The sequence below is a fragment of the Prionailurus bengalensis genome, chromosome B1 (assembly GCF_016509475.1).
Source record: "Prionailurus bengalensis isolate Pbe53 chromosome B1, Fcat_Pben_1.1_paternal_pri, whole genome shotgun sequence".
NCBI classification, from domain to species: Eukaryota; Metazoa; Chordata; class Mammalia; order Carnivora; family Felidae; genus Prionailurus; species Prionailurus bengalensis.
In genome coordinates this window covers 14,898,383-14,912,424 of record NC_057344.1, presented here as the reverse complement: position 1 = coordinate 14,912,424, position 14,042 = coordinate 14,898,383, and the positions used below count along the sequence as shown (strand labels likewise).

At 42.9% G+C, this 14,042-nt stretch overlaps 1 protein-coding gene across 2 annotated transcripts in view; it reads right to left on the bottom strand.

Moving 5' to 3' along the window:
• The window catches only part of STOX2 (storkhead box 2), a 117,470-nt gene that overhangs the window by 83,940 nt on the left and 19,488 nt on the right, over nt 1-14,042 (bottom strand). The gene's annotated exons all lie outside the window — the stretch shown is intronic.

Genomic DNA, 14,042 nt, shown 5'->3' with positions numbered 1-14,042 from the left:
CAGGGCTCGATCCCAGGACCCTGGAATCATGACCTGAGCTGAAATCAAGAGTTGAACACTCAACTGACTGAGCTACCCAGGTGCCCCTCAATACAGCACTGTGCTGTATACTTAAAATTTTGCCACAAGGGTAGATCCTACGTTAAGTTTTCTTATCACGCACACCCACAAAATAATAAAGAAGCCGGGAGGAAACTTTTGGAGACGATGGGATATAATCGTATTTCTATAACTTGATTTTAGAGCCTATAGGCAGGCAACTCACAAACTGAGTAAAAACTTATGTATACACCAAGAGAAAAGAATATGTTTTAGATGACCATAACTAACACAACTTATAGCCCTACCTTCAAAAGAAGACTGCCCCCTCCTCTTTTATTGAGGTATAATGACATGCCTAGTCTTAATTTTTGAATGTAAGTCCTGGTGGACCTGTCCATCAACGCCACTCAGAGTAGCCCTCAAACAAACTGCTAACATCCCTACGGAAGCACCGTGGCCTCATACGATAAAGGAGGGGGCTTATTATGGCTTCTTGTGTGCATGACCTAAGGTGAAAAGACATAGTCTTCTCTCCACTGGGAACTCTCTCCTTCAAGTCAGATGAAAATATCATTACAGCCTTTTAAGAAAACTATGTCTCCATGGGGGGTTGAAATTAACTAGGAGAATTCATAGTTTTTTTTTAAAAAAAATGACAGATTTCTATCCCAGCTGAAGCATCACATATGTTAAACCCTAGTTGCAATATGTTTGGGATTTTCCTTGCATGTTACTGAGCTTTCTCTTAGGCAGGGAATGGAAAGGAAAACCCCAGTGACTGTCCATCGGAGGCAGTGAAGATCATCACAGTCCCCCCCCAAACGAGGGAGGCCTTAAGTGTGCATCAAAGACACCACGCAGTGCATAAAAATAGACGCACATGGAAACTTAAGATACTGTCATGATTGTTTTCCTCCTTGCTTGTGGTGCCTATTCCAGAGAAAATTAAAATTAGTAAGATGATGCCTTCGTAAAGAAAATTCATAATGCACAAAACCGTCAATCCTCTGGCCACAAGATGAGGCCTCAAATTGTTTTAAGGATTAATCATTCTTAGGACACTCTTTTCAACCCCAGTTAGGATGGAAATAAGGTAACACAGCATCTACCAGACCTCTAGGTGGTTACAACAGACGATACCGCACGGAGTTAGGAAAGTAGGCAGAGTGCCATGCAGCACAAAGCACCTCTAGGAATACAAGCAGGCTGGTAATTCCAAATGTTAAAGAACCCCATGCATTTATATTTCTTCTTTAAATAAACTTATTTATGATTCAGTGTACTCAAAACGTCCTTAGTTTCTTATACTCTAGATTTTTCTTTTATGGTCCTCAGACACAGCTCTTCCTACAGAATGTTCGCGTATAATCAAAATATCAACGCTTTGGTCCATAGTTCCCATTTTTTTTTCTTTTCTTTATTTTTTTGAGAGAGAGGTAGGGGAGGGGCCCAGAGAGAGGAAGTCCGAGAGAGACTCCCCAGCAGGCCCCCTACCCAGAGCACAGAGCCCAACATGGGGCTCAATCTCATGATGGGGAGATCATGACCTGAGATAAAAATCAAGGGTCGAACACTTCACTGACTAAGCACCGCAGGCACCCAATATTTCCCATTTTTAGCAACCTTCATATGCAAAAGCAGAAAAGCAAACAACGACAACAACCCCATAAGGACTTATAAAAAGGTAAAATAATACGTTATAATAAAGTGAAAGAGCGTTTTCAATAAACTCATGATCCAATGGAAAAGAAAAGAAAAAGGAAAACCTGTACAGGAGAAATATAAAGTGATGTACAGCCGTCACAGCCCTATGACAAAGAAAAGCCATGCTGAAGCAATTAGAATGAATACAATCACGTGGGCATTTCACAGCAGGGTGGCTTCTCTAGGACAGGTGTGGAAGAGTCACATGGACAGGGCAGCGACTCCAGAAGGGAGAACAGCCTTGGCCAAGGCCAGGAAGGGGACTGAAGGAGCACGCGAGTTCAAATTCTACTAACGTTGGCTACCCTTCGGGAGTTGGAGTGGGTGGTAAGGATTTCAAGTTTAAGTTTATTTACAAGTGTTTCATTTGAAGTTTCTACAGCAAAGTATTTCTTTTGCAATCTTAAAAAAATACCCCCTTTTTTTTTTTCCTCCAAGGAATGTTTTAAAGTGTAAAACCCAAACCTGAAATGCAGAGGGTTTGTTTCAACAAAAATCCAAAGTGCTTCAAGGTATACAATATACCACATACGAGGTTTTTGACCTTAAAAATTAAGAACCTAAGAAATTAAGAATCTAAAAACCTAAGCACCTAGAAAAATGTCACCTAATTATTATCCTTACATCCCCCTTCTGGAATGCAAACACCAGTATTATAAATCTCAGTTTGTGAGTACATTCTGGGTCCTACGCACAATGTCAGTTACTTCGATATATTACCATGCCATTCATTCCCATAACCAACCTACAAATGAGGCATAAGTAGTTGTGTTACGGAAGAAACCTCAGAGTTTGAAAGGATTTTTCCTGATCATATAGCCAAGTGCCAGGGCTTGGATTCAGTCTGGTTTGACTTCCACCAGCTACCAAACTGATCTGCCTGTGACCGCTCACCCACTTTTTGACCCTCTCAGCTGTCTGCCTGCTAGTCTTTCTGGGACAGGTAGATAGATATATTCACCCTTATAATTCTCTAAGGAGGTGATCCCTGAATGCTGCACTCTAAACCTAAGGGAAAGACAACCCTAAACATGAATTTGCAATTGTTTTTTCTTTCTTTTTTTTTTTTATCTTCCTCTTTTTCAGCAGGCTGATACCGATTAGAGAAGTTTTGAACATGAGTGAGGCAGTTCTGTTTGCCACAACACTAGAGAGGGTGTCACTGTGTTCAGTGGCAGAGGTCCCAGGGATGCCGGAGGTTCTGGAGGGCACGGGGCAGACCCCTAGAGTGCGTGATCCTGCATGGGCTCTCCACGTCCTGCTGGACATCCATTTTTGTGAGATACTCATTGACAATTAGAAAAGAATTCCATTTTACAACACAAAACTGTTACAACCACCTTTAATAAGCACTAACTTTTCCAGGAGATTACAACTGGACACGGAATAAACTTTGCTTTGTTTAAGATGTTGACTTAGGGGAGCCTGGGTGGCTCAGTCAGTTAAGCGTCCGACTTTGGCTCAGGTCATGATCCCACAGTTTATGGGTTCGAGCCCCACATCAGGCTCTGTGCTGACAGCTCAGAGCTTTGGGTTCTGTGTCTCCCTCTCTCTGCCCCTCTCCTGCTCATGCTCTGTGTCTCTCTCTCTCTGAAATAAATACACATTAAAAAATTTTTTTTAAATGTTGCCTTGAGTGATTCCTCACTGCCGAAAATTGTGCCAATAATAGCAATGGCAATTATCGTTTGAGCCACCCCACAACTCAGCTGGGTTGGGCAGCGTTTGCATTCAGGAGGACTCTGCTGACAGGTGCAGGCGTCTGACTGCTTCAGGGTGGCTTCTAGTAAAGCCTACTCACGCACTTGCATATTAAAGTACCCATTATCTTATTACACATTACATTCTTCTTTTTTCCCACTGATTTGGCAACTAGGTAAACATATTGGTTTTTTGAAATTATGCGTGCAAGGTAAGATTGTATTTCTGGGTAGGAAAGGAAGTATTACCAAAGTATTTGTTGTAACAAAGGAGGTCTGCTGAGGCTAAGGGGGCTGAAAACCACTGCTTTAAATCAAAGAAATACTGAATAAGAGAATTTGGATATTTGTTTTAATGAACTAATTACCATCATTACTAGAAAAGTCAGTAAAAGGAGCCAGAGACAAAAGATAAGCTCCATAAAAATAAGAAATGACTAAACACTTAACTGAAGGTGTTTGAGGAAGTGCTTACCTGATTCAAGAGAATGGGGGTGGGGTAAGACATCGGGAGAGAGGGGCGGAGATGGTTTGATTAAACATCGTATTTACACTTCACCTTTAAATAGGTGAGAATCAGGTCTGAATTGCAAGTCACTTCCAGCCATGTATCCTCTTTTTGTGAATCCTTAAATACTCTACCTTCAGTTTACTTTCCTTTTATTCTCCCTAGGTCCGTTTTCCACTTATTTAATTTTTAAAATTGTGTTGTATTTAAATATGTCCCTAAGACATCTTAAATCTTCTCGAGAGAGGGAGGATGAGGTGGAGTACAAATAAATAATAAGTGCTTTCCCAAATATAAGATACTACAATTTTAACTACTGCATCCCAACCGAAGTGGCCAGGGATACCCAGGTTGGGCAGTGTTCTATGCCCTAAAACTCCCTCATCTTTTCGCATAGGTTTTTATACTATCACTTTAATTTCGGTAAGATTAAATATGCTTAAGAAAAGCCATTCCCAAATTTAAAATGAATCCCTATCATTTCAAATACATTAAGGAAAAGTACAGTTATTTGTATCTGTCCATAAACTGAACTAAATGTTTCACGTGAACTAGATAATCTGCTTCTGAAATTATCCAAGAGATTAAGGAGAAGCCTTTATATGGCTGCACATTTAAAAATGTAAATATTACTATAATATAAGCATTCAATAAAGCATTCAGAAAGCATTGTGATATTTATATATTTTTAATTGTCATTAAGAATGTGAATCTGCCTCAAAAATGAACTTTGGGACCTCATCAAGATAAAAAGCTTCTGCACAGCGAAGGAAACAATCAGCAAAACTAAAAGGCAACCGACGGAATGGGAGAACATATTTGCAAGTGACATACCAGATAAAGGGTTAGTATCCAAAATCTATAAAGAACTTATCAAACTCAACACCCAAAAAACAAAAATCCAGTGAAGAAATGGGCAAAAGACATGAATAGACGCTTCTCCAAAGAAGACATCCAGATGGCCAATGGACACATGACAAAATGCTCAACACCACTCATCATCAGGGAAAGACAAATCAAAACCACAATGAGATACCACCTCACACCGGTCAGAATGGCTAACGTGAACAACTCAGGCAACAACAGATGTTGGCGAGGATCCAGAGAAAGAGGATCTCTTTTGCACTGCTGGTGGGAATGCAAACTGGTGCAGCCACTCTGGAAAACAGTGTGGAGGCTCCTCAAAAAACTAAAAATAGAACTACCCTACGACCCAGCAACTGCACTACTAGGTATTTATCCAAGGGATGCAAGTGTGCTGTTTCGAAGGGACACATGCACCCCCACGTTTATAGAAGTATTATCGATAGTACCAAAGTATGGAAAGAGCCCAAATGTCTATCGAGGGATGAATGCATAAAGAAGATGTGGTATATATATATAATCGGGTATTACTCAGCAATCAAAAAGAATGAAATCTTGCCATTTGCAACTACACAGATGGAACTAGAGGGTATTATGCTAAGGGAAATTAGAGAAAGACAAGTATCATGTGACTTCACTCATATGTGGAATTTAAGATACAAAACAGATGAACATAAGGGAAGGGAAGCAAAAATAATGTAAAAACAAGGAGGGGGACAAAACATAAGAGACTCTTAAATACAGAGAAAAAAACTGAGGGTTGCTGGAGGGGTTGTAGGTGGGGGGATGGGCTAAATGGGTAAGGGACATTGAGGAAGACACTTGTTGGGATGAGCACTGGGTGTTACACATAGGGGATGAATCACTGGAACAGACTCCTGAAATCACTATTGGACTATATGCCAACTAACTTGGATGTACGTTAAAAAATAAATAGATAGGTAAATGGATAAACTAAATTAAAAAAAAATTTTTTAATGGACACAGAATCTAAATAGACATTTTTCCAAAGAAGACATACAAATAGCCAACAGGTACACAAAAAGAGGCTCAACATCACTGATCATCAGGAAAATGAAAATAAAAACCACAATGAGCTATGACTTCATACCTGTCAGAACGACTGTCACCAGAGAGACAAGAGGTAACAAGTGTCGCCAACGATGTGGAGAAAAGGGAACCCTTGTGCACTGCTGGTGGCAATGTAAATTGATACAGCCATTAAGGAAACCAGTATGGAGGTGCCTCAAAAAATTAGAAATAGAATTATCCTATGATCCAGCAATTCTCCTTGTAGGTATATATCCAAAGGAAACAAAAATCACAATCTTGAGGTGATACCTGCATCCCCACGCTTACTGCAGCATTATTTACAATAGCCAAGTCAGGGAAGTAATCTGTGTCCACTGACGGATGAAGGAAAATATGCTATACAAATAAATATACAATGGAAGAACATTCGGCCATTAAAAAAAAAAAAAGGAAATCCTGCCATTTGTGACAACACGGATGGACCTTAAGAGTGTTATGCTAAAGGAGATAAATCAGACAGAGAAATACAAACACTGTATGATCTCACTTACGCGTGAAATCTAAAAAAAAAAAAGGGGGCGCCTGGGTGGCTCAGTCGGTTGAGTGTCCGACTTCAGCTCAGGTCACGATCTCACGGTCCGTGAGTTCGAGCCCCGTGTCGGGCTCTGGGCTGATGGCCATCAGCCCAGAGCCTGGAGCCTGGAGCCTGCTTCGGATTCTGTGTCTCCCTCTCTCTCTGCTCCTCCCCTGTTCATGCTCTGTCTCTCTCTGTCTCAAAAATAAATAAACGTTAAAAAAAAAAAAATCTCGTAGAAACGAAACAGATTGGTGATTACTGGTGGGCGAGGGGTAGCTGGGAGAAAGTGGCCAAAGGCACAAATTTCAGGTGGTAAGGTTGAGTAATAAGCTCTTGGGATATAACGTACATGGTGATTACAGCTAAAAAATATTGCGCTGTATATTTAAAAGTTGTTAAAAGAGTGGACCTTAAGTGTTATCGTCATGAGAAAAAAAACTATGGGACGTGATGGACATTAGCTAAATTTACTGTGGTCATCATTTTACGATACACACTTATATACATATATATATAATCATTATGTTGTACACCTTAAACTGATACACTGTTATATGTTAAATATACTTCAATAAAACTGAGGGGAAAAGTTAAAAAAAAAAAAAAAGAAAGAATGCGAGTCGGACTCCGGCTGACGTCATATGCACATTCTAAGGATGTATGGAGAGATGCCAGCAAAAGCTCTTTAGGAGAAGTGCTTTATAAATACTAGGCATTTTTGAAGTAGGATTCTACAAGAGGCTGCAAATACTGTTCAGATGAGGAGCTCTCGTGTGGGACATTTCTTCAGTTCCGAAGCTGCAGAAGCACCCACATCTTCTGATGCGGAGAGGGGAAACACTGTTGCTGTAGGAAGCCGGGTTCCCCAGTTTCGTAGCCAAACTGAAGCTGCTTCAGGAAGAGCAACCGTACTACCTACTCTGGACGAGGCTCAAAACAGTAACTAGATTTTTTCAAGATCGACATGATCCCTTGTGAGAAATAGGGTAAGTCTGCGCGCTCAAGATCTTGATACTGCAGGGAATGAAAGCTATACGTTCCGACACTAGTATACGGTGCAGGCCGATTTCCAGGTTAACACAAGGGGAAAATGTCCATCAAACATCTCTGACTTGCACGTCTGCAGAAGAACCTCAAACACAACAAAGCCAAAATGGAACCCGCCATTGTCCCCCACCCCACACCTGCTCCTCTCCTCCTGTGTGTCCCTCTCAGTGAAGGCCATCCCCGCCTCACCCAGTCAGCTGGGTGCCATCCTCGTTACTAAAAACCTGCCAAAGGCTCCTTGTTTACTACTTCTTGAATAATATGCAAATTCCTTAACTCTGTAAGTAGGGTAACCATGTGTCTCTGGCTGGCTGGCATGGCTGGACCCCATGCCTGCTATTCTAGTGTATTTATTAATAGTGCCCCCTTTCACCGGCCCAGGGGTGCCCGTTTGGATGATAAATTATATGGTCACCCTACCGACAAAGCCCCTTCTGATTTGCCGTACTCTCCAAAGTCCATTCTGGCTGCTTCTTACCTTGGCCACCACCTTCCAGGCATAGTGAATTTCTTTCAGTTCCCTTCTTTCCCAATGTCTGCCGACTAGGAGAACAGGAGCCTGTGTCTTTCACTCTCCTGAGGCACCTGACGCCTAATATCCTGCTCGTACACAGACACCAGGTATCACTGAATAAACCAACCAAAGAGAGTACCGGGAATACGGTAGTTCCATAACGAGCGTATTGTAGCAGATGACTGATGAAGATCTTTTGAGAAATTAAAAGAAAAAATAACTCAGCAAGCCAGGATCTGGGTTTAATGCAATCATTTCAACAATGACCTCTAGTTTCTAGATGACTATTATAAATGGTTATTTTGATACGAATACATTTTCATAATCTCTCAATAGAAATTTCTCTTATGGCTCGTGCTCAGTCTCTTTGATTTGAAGACATCTCTATAGAAGCCACGTGTGGTTCTTGGAAGCATCATGCAAGAAAAACAAAACAAAACACGGGAGAGCTGGGTCAGCATTTTGAACCAGGTTTTCAGAAATACTGACTGATGGCATTAAAAAAAATATGGCTTCTTCCTCCAAAAAAAAAAAAAAAAAAAAGGAGGGGCACCCGGGTGTCTTAGTTAAGCGTCTGACTTCAGCTCAGGTCATGATCTCACGGATCGTAAGTTCAAGCCCCACATCGGGCTCTGTGCTGACAGCTCAGAGCCTGGAGCTTGCTTCAGATTCTATATCTCCCTCTCTCTCTCCCCCTCCCCTGCTTACACACACACAAACACACACACTCTCTCGCAAAAATAAATAAACATTAAAATGTTTTAAATATATATATAATGTTCATTTGAGTGCAATCTCGGGACAGTTAGAGGAGTTGCTCTTTCTGGGCTTGAACTACATCACAGATCCAAACCATCACCAAAGTTCGTATTTCACACTTTATCCAAAGTTTCTGTTTCTCTGCGTAAGAACTGTGGCTTTCTCAGACATTTTCACTTCCTTTCAATTCTCATCAGTAAAAGTAGTGGTCAGTGTTCTTTTGGGGACCTTTCCCAAAAGGAAACTAAGGCAATTCCCTCCTGTCTCAGAAACCTTAAGAGAAGACTCAGGCCACACTGGATTGGACCCTGGACAGCAGGCTCAACCCACTCACTGGGTTAGCCGCCCACACCCGTGTGGACAGGATGCAGGATTGAATTTTGTGCCTCTGCACAACTACGAGTTTATTCCAGACCTCCTTCATGATCACCGGTCAATCACTGAAACCTCTAATGAAGAAATCCCTGAACGCCAAGGCTCTCCCCTGCTGTTCTCTCCAAGGTGTTCTCCACCTGAAAACAGAAATTACTCAAGAACCTCGAGAAGGCGAAACCCCAAAGCCCTCAGGCACGGAGGCACCCTTATATGTACGTGTGCTGGGACTGTTCTTGTTTTTAATCCCGAGCACTTATCTTCTGCAAATAAAGGCAGCAACCGGGTCTACCAGCGTTCAGTGGACAACTCTGGGAAGACACCACAAGGCACAGGGAGGCCAGACCAGATGCAAACATGTCCCATCCTTGGGGCCGTGCCCCCTTCCACACCAAGGGAAGAGCAACCAACAACCATATTCAAGACAGATGGCCCCAGCTGAAAACGGATGTGTCGAAAAGCAGCAGCCGCAAAAGCCAACAGTGCAAAATGGAACGAATGAAATAACACACTGTGGATCCCGAAGGCCTCTATTCATCTGGGAACCCATATGCAATTTTGTGCTCTCCGTAGAGGGCCCTGAGCGCCAGGATGGTCCCATCACGGCCTCTGCAAGACAGTCCTTCCGTAGCAAGGACAGGCACAGAGCCAAGTCCGCTTCTGGGCAACTTGCGGGGGAAGCCAGTGCCCTGCTAAGGGGTCTGCTCAGCGATCTGCAGACAGAAAGTGGGGTTATGTCCCACGGGAGAGGAGGGAACAGACTGGTGGTAGCTCCTCACAGATGTAGAGCCCTGGGTAAGTCCCAGAAAGGGCAAAACAAGGCGGTAATTAGAATGCCACACCAGCATACACGCACACTCCTACCTCCTATCAAATACATCAGTTGGCAACCTCATGACTATTAAGTCCTAATTGCTACTTCCAGATCAGTAACACGTGCGCTGAAAAAGCACCCCGTCTATCCCGCAAAGCCAATCTATTTTAAACACACTGTTTAAAACTGCTCCCTATAGGTCAGGGAAATTGTAATTACTGGCAGTTAAGTCTTTCCTACCCCTAAAAAAAAAAAAAAAAAAAGGAAACAGTTCTAAGAAATAAATGACCCATTTTTAGAGACCCAAAGCTGCTTATTGCTATCCTCAGACCGTAAGGTTATTACTAATAATAATAACTATTAACTGTTACTGAGCACAAATTAGGTGCCAAGCACTACTTTCACAGTTTTGTATTTATTAAGGTATTTAATCCTGAAAACAACCCCGTGAGCAGGTGCTGTTATTATCCCATTTTACACACGAGACACAGAAAGGCCAGGCTACCCAGCTGGTTACGTGCACGACCCGTGTCCAGACTCCGGCAGCCTTCTCCCAAACCTGGGCCTGGGCCCACAGGCTACAACTGACTCTCCTGGACAACCAACTGAAAAGTCTGTGTGTGGAAAGAATCGGTAACTGGCCAGAAAAAAAGATGAGGGTAAATGAGTAATATCCACCATGATGTATTGTTGTGATGCTCATGGTACGCTGCCTCTCTTTTACCAAGTTTTTTTCTTTCTTTCTGTTAGCAGCACACTGATAACCTCACTCACTGCCCAGGTTCCATCTCTTAATACTGTTAGATCTGGTTAAAAACACCATTTACTCTGATTCTAAACTGGAGCATGATGTGCTAAGCGTTTTTACTAAGGAAACCTGGACCTGGCTTCCAATCCTAGCTCTGATGTTCACTGACTATGTAAAGTTCAACCTCAGACTGATAGAATGATAGTACCAACCTCAAAAGATTGGTTGTCCTGTTAAGTATCTATGGAACCAACATCTCATAGACCCTCCATAATGAAGGACATTATTAGCACAAAATTCTAAAATTCTTTGGGAAAAAAAACATGGTTTATTACTTATTTCTTCTGGGATATATCTTTATTATTCTGAGTGTTTATCTTGTACGCTTTACTTATTTTTAAGTTCACTATCTTATGATCTTTTTCAATTTTTTTTTCATTTTTCTAATGTTTATTTATTTTTGAGAAAGAAAGAGGGACAGAGAGAGAGACAGAGTGTGAGCGGGGGAGGGACAGAGAGAGAGGGAGACACAGAATCCAAAGCAGCTCTGAGCTGTCCGCACAGAGTTCGACACGGAGCTTGAACTCACGAACAGTGAGATCGTGACCGGAGCCAAAGTCAGATGCTTAACCGACTGAGCCACCCAGGCGCCCCTCAATTTTACTTTTTAAATTTATCCTGAATAAACTCTTAATTTATCTTGAATATGTATTTATGCATTATGTACTTACATAACATGCATTTTTAGTGTATTGCTTATGAATTTGAGAAGCATATCTGTTCTCATATAGACAGCTGAGATATGTATTTCTTTTTAAAAAGAAAGCAAAAAACCTAAGATGTCTTTAAGAATGCAGAATTATCTCATCCTCCCATATAAAAAAAAATCATTTTAATTTGTAACCTACCAATTCGGAGTTAAAAATTACAGAACAGGGCTAGGCTGAAGGTCATCTTTACGTTAGTATGGATAGTTAGTATGGATCAAGTGGCATAAATACAGTTTCAACGGACCATATCAATTACTGAAGAAGGAAAAATAACCTGTTTTCAAACACTAAAGGAGCAAACTCTTATACGGCACCAATTGATATGCTAATTATAAATAATTTATCCATTCGTTAGATAGCCTGAGGACATGAAAGTAATGACTCCATTTCATTAACATTCTATAAAATTTAAATCTTTCACTTATTTAGACAAGTCTTCCTCCTAATTATCCCAAATTAGTGCAATTCTAGCCCTAGTTATATTTATTACATTGTCTAGTGGGACATTATATACATAGCGAGTCCCATCTGACAAAGGCCTAATTAGATGATCAATTTTTCTTGACTAGAGCTGGAGATGAACACCATTGGTCCTGAAGAAAAATTTCTTCATGATGCCACACTCAGATCTGAATTATTCTTGCAACCACTTCAAAATGAGTTTTGGATGCCTCCGTGTGAGAACATGACTCAGATCTCGGCCTACTGTATTTCTGTCGAATTTGGGTTCACCTTTTGAGTATTCAGAATACCACCACCAGAGAGCCATCTGGAAGAGGAAGCAGAGTCCACGGATCCCTAGTCACACGCCACACCTGTGCCTCCAAGACCACACCTTAAATGAGACACCAGCTCCGGGTTTCACTTGGCAGGTGATGACACAGAGAAGCCACCTCGATTTCTTAGGACTCTTGATCCCTCTGCTCGGCAAAGTGCCAATCCGAGAAAAATCTGAACGTCTGGTTTTTCCACTCTTGCACTCAGATCACAGAGCGCTCATTATGGAGACCACTCAATCAAACTAAGTTAAAAATTAAATGTCACCACAAATGCATGGTATCGGCCTCAGCTGGGCTCTTCAAGCCGCTCACCAATCCGTCTACACAACCCTCTTCGGGTAGCAACACGGCTACTTTGACTTCACTACCTTGCCCATCTCGTCTCCCACCTCTCACAGCCGATGGCCAACTTCCTGCTTCAAGGAGGAGACCGACACCATGGGACTGAAAGCCCTCCACATCCTGGTCCCTGTGACCCTTACAGGCATATTGATGACCACTCTCCTCTCTGGCACTTCTTCCAGGTCCCTCAATCCATTGTCCCCCACCTCCCCTCCCCTGCCCAGAGCCAGGATGCTCTCCGATGCAAATCACAACGTGTCACAACCCTGCTCACAATTCCTCTGTGACTCGGTCACAGGTCCTTGGTTTGAACTCAAAGACCCTTCTAGATTTTTACCTCTCCTGTCTTCGTCCTTTACCTCCCACTATCCCCACCTGGCCTCCAAAAGGAGAGAGCTGTTTGTGTGAAGCGCCCTCTAGCTGTCCTCCCCTGCCCACCCCCACTGCGACCGCTGTGCCTCTTCCCAAGTCCCCTCCAGTCTCCCAGATTTCTGCCAGGTGCTCCTGCCCTGTGGTACGCCTCCCTCGGCTCCACCCAAGCCTCCGTTATCCTATCTTAGAATTGCTTCCCCGAAGTCTCCAGAAAATTGCAGGATTCCTGAAGGCCAGAAGCGGTCTGCATTCCCCATAATGCAGAGAGAGGACAGGACCGGGATGAACACAGGGAGGAATGAACTGACAGACGCACTGGGCAAGGAGTGCAAAATCAGCGGCCACCTGTGCCTCAGGATCACCTAGGGAGTTTTTTTTGTTTGTTTGTTTTTTTTTTGGGACAGAGAGAGACAGAGCATGAATGGGGGAGGGGCAGAGAGAGAGGGAGACACAGAATCGGAAACAGGCTCCAGGCTCCGAGCCATCAGCCCAGAGCCTGACGCGGGGCTCGAACTCCCGGACCGCGAGATCGTGACCTGGCTGAAGTCGGACGCTTAACCGACTGCGCCACCCAGGCGCCCCGGGAGTTTTTAAAACTACAGAATCCTGGGCCTCATCCCAAACTTACAAACCTAAATACTTGAGGAATGAGGCCAAGACAGGGGTCTGCGTCACAAGCTCCCCGGATGATTCTGCAGAAGGAATGAACTCAACACTGAGCCACACAGATGGCTTCTAGAAGCCACCGTCCACACAACATGCTCCCGTCTTGGCTATCTCGGGGGGAGTGTATCCAGAACACCAGGATAGGAACCTCCGTGCCGACATCGCCAAATGCACACAACTTCCTGCCATCACCTTCTCTTTACCCTTGATTAGACCTGCCACTTCTCACCGTCCAGCATCCGGCTTTTTTGCAGTTCACCTCCGTGTATATTTCAAGCTCTCAAATATGTTTTATGCACCCTGAGGGTAAGGGCTCATGTCTTTCCATCCCATAGTACCACCTCAGGAATAGCATTTGGATGATTAGAAGTTGACTTTACCCACATTTAAGTACGTCCCTCATTTGGGGGGAAAAATAAGAAAATAGTATTC